Source organism: Ambystoma mexicanum, chromosome 2q, assembly GCF_040938575.1.
Source record: "Ambystoma mexicanum isolate Mex_15411 chromosome 2q, UKY_AmexF1_1, whole genome shotgun sequence".
In the NCBI taxonomy this organism is placed as follows: Eukaryota; Metazoa; Chordata; class Amphibia; order Caudata; family Ambystomatidae; genus Ambystoma; species Ambystoma mexicanum.
The window spans coordinates 1,484,558,531-1,484,567,282 of NC_090924.1; positions in this window are offsets into that span (position 1 = coordinate 1,484,558,531).

Sequence of the window (8,752 nt, forward strand, 5' to 3'; positions counted from 1 at the left end):
AATATACAAAATACGTGGCTCGATCTTTAACAAATAGAATTGAATAATTGGAACTATTGAAAAGGTGCAGTATTTCCTATAGATAATGCACATCTGAGCAGTCAGGGGTTTAAGTTTCTTACTCAATAATTCTTTCCACCATGATTTTGAATTCTGATCTGTAAGTGTATAACCAAGGTATCTTAATTCCTTAACTACTTCAAGCTCTACCATACCAACAGACCAGTTGAATTTCTTTCTGCTTCCCATCGGAAAGAATTACGATCTTCGATTTAGCTTGATTGATCTTTAAGTTATGTGATTCAGCAAATTCATAAAGAGAATTTAGTTTATTTTGTAATCCTTGCTGAGTTTTATCTAACAACAGCAGGTCATCTGCAAAACTTAAACAATTTAATTTCAGATGGGCTAAGCGTACAGGATAGGTTATTGTATCCTTCCATATATGATCTACATCACAAAGGTATAAATTGAAGAGTATTGAGGCTAAAGAGCAGCCTTGTTTTAGCCCAGTTTCTGTGTGGATCGGCTCTGTCAGAGTTCTAATTTTATTTATACAGACCCTGTAGTAGGTATTTGAGTGCAATAAAGCAATTGGGGCTACTAGATGTACCGGGATACCACACAGAATCATTTTATTCCAAAGTAATTTTCTTAATACAGTGTCAAATGCTGCACTCAGATCTAGTGCAGCCATGTATATGGCCCCTGTATCCTTTCGTTTGGATTGACACTGCAATAATGATACAATAGTGGCATTTAATGGACAGCCAATAGATTTACGAAAACCTACTTGATATTTAGAGAGGACTTTAATTATATGAAGAAAGTCTTGTAATTCCTTTAGAATAAGTTGAGAAAAGACCTTCAAAGAGGCATCGGTTAAAGCTATAGGTCTGATGTTTGCTGGTTTATTCACATTTCCCTTTTTGTAAATGGGGACAATTATTGCAGAACCCCAGGATCGTGGGATCTGTTTGCTGGAAAATATAGCATCAAATTTGATTTTAAAGATTCTCGCCCATAAGTGCGGATCTGTTTTTATTACACAAGAAGGGATCCCATCGGGACCTGATGCCTTAGAGTCCTTTAATCTTGTTATGGTATCCACTATATTCTCAATAGACCACAGAAAACATTCAAGAATTAAGACTGAGTAGTTACGGTAGTGATCAACGTGAAACGTGTTAGGTAATTCAAATTTCTTGGTGAAATATTGCACCCAGTTTGAGGCCAAAATAGCTGGTTCATTGTGATTATGGGGTGCATTTAAGGTTCTAATGAGAGTCCAGATATTTTGTGTGTCATGGGATAAGATGTTAAGATGTTATGCATCATATGCTGGTTATCTTTAATTGCTGTTACATATCTAAATTCTCTAATCTAGTTTTTATATTAAGAATACTTTTTTTTCAATACCATAAACCTGAATACTCACTTTCCATCTGTTAGTTTCCTCAGATTGAAGTTTTTGTTGATCTTAAAGTGATGAATTTGTAAATTAAAAGCATGTCGGTGTTCCTTTGGAGTCAGAAGTGGCGTGTAATCTCGCGCAATATCCAATATATACATATTGATACTACTACTAAGTTGCCTTTCAGTCTCCTCACCCATACCTGGATAAATGTACCTGATAGATAAATAAAAGGGATCCTCCTGGATGTACCTGATTAGCCTCCTACAAGTGTGTTTATTCCATCTAATAGAACAACCCGAATTTTGGGTCTCTATCAGTTGTAACAAGATTTGTGATTCGAGGCTCCACTCAGGGATATTTAAGTTAATAGAGATGGCAAATGATCCCCATATCCATGGTCATTGATATGTACTAATTCGCAAGTATTGCGAATAAATGTAGACGTGTGAACTAGAATCACCTCGCCTCAATGTGAAAGGATAGGAGCTAGAAAAGGGATGTAAGAGTTGTATATCCCATCCCAGAAAATAATGAACCATCTTTTGTCCATTTTTAAATGTCAATGGTATTTTTGTTTTGACTGCATTCTCATTTAACCCTTTATTTTTGTAACACGAGGAATTAAAATCACCACCTAGAATTATCCCCACATGAGACATGTTTACAAATATACCTTCAAGAATATCGTCCAACGTATTGACCATTTGATGCCAAGTAAACATTTTCCTATTCCAATAAATGCAAAAGATAACTATTGTTAATTCCATACAATTCTGAGGATTCAAATTGTAGAGCCATCACACCTCCATCCTCATAGATTAACACAGGATCATATTTGAATTCATTGCTAATGTGAATTGCTAGACCGCCTGACGGTCGGCCCTTAGGTCCTTTCGTGGCTGGTTTCGTAAAGCATCCATACCCTACTATATGAAAAGGTGGGCAACTATTTATATCATTGTTACCAAACCAGCGTAAAAAATTTGCCAAACCATAACAATTCCATGACAAAATTCTGAACGGAACCTCGTTACGCTGACATACTCGAGTTTACCTTCACCGGCTTTACAATATCGCTTGTACCAGGTGTGAAACTGTTAAGCTCAGCCACTATTGTCAATATTTGTTTTATAGTATCCTCACTAATGTTGAGCTGTGTCCCACTTTGTTCCATCCCACCTTTTTTTTATCTCACTTACTGGCAGACTTTCCAAAAACTTCCCAGCATCTTTTTCATTTTGGAAAATATGGGGGACCAGACTGAGTGCAATAAAATGTTCCTTCTGTTTCCATATCATTCTCATGATAATCATGGAATGGAAACCGCAAATCATGCGGTGGTTATAGTTTGTAGCAAGGCGGATGCTTTCCAGGTCATCAGAGCGTAAGGTTCTGAAAGGGGGAATCGCTTGGAAGGTTTTTAACATAAATGTTCTATTAAGGCTAGTTCTACCATTTATTACCTCATTACTTTCCCAACCCTTGATAATTGGCATTCCAGGTACCAGTTTCTCCTCGAAGGGTCCATCATTTTCTCACTATCTAGGCTGTTGCTCTTCTGATTCTTCTCGGTGTGATTCATCTTCACCCCCCTTTGGGGTATAATTCTTCTCACTATCTAGGCTGTTGCTCTTCTGATTCTTCTCGGTGTGATTCATCTTCACCCCCCTTTGGGGTATCATTTTTTCTCACTATCTAGGCTGTTGCTCTTCTGATTCTTCTCGGTGTGATTCATCTTCACCCCCCTTTGGGGTATCATTTTTTCTCACTATTTAGGCTGTTGCTCTTCTGATTCTTCTCGGTGTGATTCATCTTCACCCCCCTTTGGGGTATCATTTTTCTCACTATCTAGGCTGTTGCTCTTCTGATTCTTCTCGGTGTGATTCATCTTCACCCCCTTTGGGGTATCATTTTTATCACTATCTAGGCTGTTGCTCTTCTGATTCTTCTCGGTGTGATTCATCTTCACCCCCCTTTGGGGTATCATTTTTCTCACTATCTAGGCTGTTGCTCTTCTGATTCTTCTCGGTGTGATTCATCTTCACCCCCCTTTGGGGTATCATTTTTCTCACTATCTAGGCTGTTGCTCTTCTGATTCTTCTCGGTGTGATTCATCTTCACCCCCCTTTGGGGTATCATTCTTCTCACTATCTAGGCTGTTGCTCTTCTGATTCTTCTCGGTGTGATTCATCTTCACCCCCCTTTGGGGTATCATTCTTCTCACTATCTAGGCTGTTGCTCTTCTGATTCTTCTCGGTGTGATTCATCTTCACCCCCCTTTGGGGTATCATTCTTCTCACTATCTATGCTGTTGCTCTTCTGATTCTTCTCGGTGTGATTCATCTTCACCCCCTTTTGGGGTATCATTCTTCTCACTATCTAGGCTGTTCCTCTTCTGATTCTTCTCGGTGTGATTCATCTTCACCCCCCTTTGGGGTATCATTCTTCTCACTATCTAGGCTGTTGCTCTTCTGATTCTTCTCGGTGTGATTCATCTTCACCCCCCTATGGGGTATCATTTTTATCACTATCTAGGCTGTTGCTCTTCTGATTCTTCTCGGTGTGATTCATCTTCACCCCCCTTTAGGGTATCATTTTTCTCACTATCTAGGCTGTTGCTCTTCTGATTCTTCTCGGTGTGATTCATCTTCACCCCCTTTGGGGTATCATTCTTCTCACTATGTAAGCTGTTGCTCTTCTGATTCTTCTCGGTGTGATTCATCTTCACACCCCTTGGGGTATCATTCTTCTCACTATCTAGGCTGTTGCTCTTCTGATTCTTCTCGGTGTGATTCATCTTCACCCCCCTTTGGGGTATTATTCTTTTCACTATCTAGGCTGTTGTTCTTCTGATTCTTCTCGGTGTGATTCATCTCACCCCCCTTTGGGGAGAGAAGCTAAGAGAGTAGTGATGGAGAGATGGGACAAGAGGAGAGAAGCTAGGTGGGCAGAGAGAACAGTTATGGAGAGAGGGGATTATGGGAGAGAAAGTACATAGATATACAGAACAGTTATGGAAAGAGGGGACTAAAGGAGGGAAATGTAGGTGGATAGAGAGCAAAGTACAGAAGATAGGGGCTTAGAGGAGAGGATGCTATATCGGTAGAGAGAACAACGATGGAGATGGGGGATTAGGGGAGAGTAAGCTAGGTGGATAGAGTTACTGTGATGAAGAAAGGGGATTTGGGGAAAGAAAACTCGGTGGATATACAGAACAGTGATGGAGAGAGGCGGATAGAGAAGAGGAAGCTAGGTGGATGGAGGGGACTGGAGGTGAGGAAGCTAAGTGGGTAGAGAGGGCTAGAGTAGAGGAAGCAAGGTGGGCAGAGGAATCAGTGAGAGAGAGAGGAGAGGATGCGAGGTGGCCAGAGAAAACAGGGATGGGGAGAGGGGACTGGAGAGGGGACTGGAGGAGAGGAAGGTAGGTGGATAGAGAAAACAGTGATGGAGAGGGAATTAGGAAAGCGAAATCTAGTCGGATATACAGAACAGTGATGGAGATGGCAGACTAAAGGAGAGGAATATAGGTGGTGTAAGGAAGGCATGGTATCAAAGCAAGTCAGTTATGTTATGTTTTTTGGCATTTATATAGCGCTCTATATATCATTGGTATGATCTCAAAGCGCTGGTAGGTTGAACGGCCACAGGGACCATAGTCCAGGTCAGTGGAGAGAGAAAGTGTTGAAGGGTGCGTTGGTTCACCAGTTATGTGTGCAGCTGATGTAATTGCCAGATGCTAGCTCAAGGGTGTTTATTAAATTGTAAAATGGGTGAGATAAAAGCCTAATCTAAACCTAAATCTAAGATGGGAGCAAGCTACGACCATCAAATAATGTGTCTTCTGTGGCCTGAGTTTACAGTTCCTTTTTCTCCTATCTGGGTGTCTGTGCCCAAGTCTCTTTATGCAAAGTCTCTTGCTTCAGAGGGCCTGATGCATCGCAAATAATAAACAAACAGTTCCTTCTATAGAACTTCAGGTCGGTGACTCTTCTTCAGCTGAGGATCCCCCTCAGCCAGGCTCTTATCCCTTTCACAATATCAGCCTCCCTCAATCGGGCTCAGACCAACATCACACTGTCGACGTCCCTCAGTTGGATTCATACTTTCCTTACCAAAATGCAGTTCACTTTAGCTTTTCAATTCACAATGTATCAAAGACTTTCGACTGTACAAGGGGTTTGACTCGACCCTTGTATGACCACTTTGATATCTTTCGCTTGCGTCCCCTGGGCCTCTTGGTTCTTGTAGTTTCTCAGTTCAACACATCCTCCTTGTCTCCTTGTTCAAGAGCGAGGCATTCGTTACAGTCTTTCTTTTGAATGCCCATGCGGTGCCTGACCAATCTAACCTTGATACCTCGGATGCTCACAAAAGAACTTTGTCTATTATCTTCTTTTCTTTACTCAAATGTTGCTACTGCAACCATGCGCTTAACACAGTCCGGTTTACTATCAGTTTCCTCTGACTCACTGGCTCTGTTGAACTCATTTGCTTTTCTTCGGCTGGAGTCAAGGACGGTACCAAGGCGGCAAGCTCTTTTCCCCACCATGGCTATCAGGGCGGAGGTCCCCACGTACCGTTGACATCTGCCACACTAATCGTCAGCTGCAATTCCCGGTCTTACTGTTCCTTTAACGAAGGCTTTGTGGACCTGGTTGAAAAGGACAAGGGCAATTCCCTCTTAGTCGTCCTTTCGGAATCCTCCACCTTTCTCCTTCGTTTGAACTGCTGTCCTGGAATAGCTGCTTCCTCATGCTTTTGGCCTTGCTCAAGGTGTGCTCTCGTGCTCTGACTTTTATTTCTGTGGGGAAGGGAAAGGGCCATCAGGTGTGTGTCGTTATCTGCAATTGCCAAACTCTGCCTGACCCTTGTGTTGGGCCATGTCAGGTAAATGGCTCTGGTGTTAGTCGGTTGTCTATCGTGGTGCAAGAAAGTGTTTGTGTAGGAAAAGGGGAGGAGGGTAGAGCTGTTACATAGCGTACAGGGTAGGATGGGGAAAAGGTACTATAAGGAAGGGGGTACAACATCTCATCTGTCGGTGTCCCACTTCCACTCCCCGAAGACCCCATCTAGGTGATCCTCCCGCACTGGTCCACCCCCAGGAACTGGATACAATAGCAATGGCCATGTCCTGGCCACCTGGATGATAGATCCCTGGGGACTAGCGGGTGAGGAACCTTCAGGTTTCTCACATACCCTTCCTCCATGCGATGCAGCTGCATCTGTTTCACAGGAGAATTGAGAAAGGAAATCTACATTCCCCTAGTCTTTTCCTTTTCGGTGTTCCACAGTGAAACAGTAGGGTTGCAGGTCTAGAAATTCAAACTAGGGGAGAATGGTCTGTGATTAATGCGAATGTCCTTCCTAAAAGGTAGTATCTAAGGTGGATTATGGCCCACTTGATGGCCAGGGCCTCTAATCCCAGCACAGAGTAATTTTTTTCACGTGGGATAAGTTTACGACGTGTAAACAAGATGGGATGTTCCAACCTGTCACAAACTTGATATAGGACTGCTCCTAACCCTGTAAGGGAGTCGTCTGTTTGCAATATGAGATCCTTAGAGAAATCTACTACCTTTAGGATCAGGTTCTGGCACAGGGTTTGTTTCAAGGTGTCATAGCATATATCATCCTTGTCAGTCCAATTAAGTTTCTGGGGTTCAGCGTTCTTAAGTTTATCTGTCAGCCGGCCTGTTTTGTCTAATAAATGTGGGATAAACCTACGGTAATATCCTATTAACCCTAGAAAGGCATTAGGATGCCTTTTAGTTTTGGGCGTTGGTGTATCTAAGATGGCTTTCACTTTCTCATGTTGGGGCTGTACATTCATTTGATATAACATGATATGATAGGTTATTTATAATGCACTTAATACCCAGAGGTTTCTAAGCGCAGACCTGTGGATTGAACCTGTGTTGCTCCGTGCCGTCTTGCTTCCAAGGCAGCACGTTGCCCCTGTGCTATCCTCCTGAGACAATTGCCATTTCCTACAAAGAAGCTGACGTATTTCATGGCTGATTGGGCCAGTCTGCATTTAGATGGATTAGCGGTCAGGCCAGCCTCTCTGAGGACTTTCATAATAGTATACAAATGGAAGAGATAGTCCTCCCAGATTTGACTATAAATGATGATATTGTCAATATAAGCTCCTCAGAAATCAGAATAAGGCTGCAAAATGTTATCCATGAGGAGTTGGAAAGTGGCTGGAGCACCATGTAAGCCGAAAGGAAGGACGTTGAATTGAAACAGTCTTAGGGGCATTTAAAAAGCTGTCTTTTCCTTATCTGGCTCATATAGTGGGACTTGCCAGTACCCTTTTGTCAAGTCTACGGTGGATAGAAAGGTGGCAGATCCGAATGTATCAATTAGGTCATCGATGCTTGGCATGGGATATGCATCAAAGTCGGAGATTGCACTGATTTGACGATAATCTATGAAAAACCTTCAGGAGCGGTCAGGTTTAGTGAATGATACGATAGGGGAGGACCATGGGCTCAAAGAAGGCTCAATAATATTGGCTTTCAACGCTTTGCTTACTTCCTCCATCACTATCTGTTTATGGGCTTCCAGGAGTTTATATTGCTTCAAATGAACCACTTTTCCCCTAGGTGTTCCAATATAGTGGTAGGTGCCTTTTATTCTTCCTGGTGTTTCTGAAAATATACCAGGAAATGAGTTACCTACATCTTTTAGATCTTCTGTTTTGTTGATTGGATAGCTCTGGGGGACTTCATTCAAAGCTGTCTATTTCTTCTGGAACAAACAGATATAGTACTTTGGCATGGGTGGCTGACGGGTTCTCTTTCCACTCCTTTAGGAGATTTACCTGATACAAATGGACTTTTTGCTTCCTGTTTGGTTGGGATAATTTATAAGTACAGATTCCTGTGCGTTCTAATATTTTGTAAGGCCCAGGCTACTTAGAGCTAAGCTTGTTTTCTGAGGTGGGTAAGAGGACCAGTACTTCTGGTCCTATGGAAAACGATCTTAGGTTTACTTTCTTGTCATAAGTGGATTTTTATTATCTCTGGGCTTTTTCCATATGAGTACAGACTAGACCTCAAACAAGTCTCATATGCTCTCACATTCTATTAGCGGTCTGTGAGATGGAAATGGGTGCCTCCTCATAAAGCAGTTCAAAAGGAGAGAATCCTGTCGAGGCCTGGGGGTTATTCCTTACTGCAAATAGTGCCCAATCGATCATTCGGTTCCAGTCTTTCCTATCCTTTTCTTCCAATTTTCGTAGAATTAATTTCAGAGTTTTGCTGAATCTTTCTACCTGGCCATCGGTTTGAGGATGGTACACAGAAGTTCGTAAGGTGGTAATATGGAGTA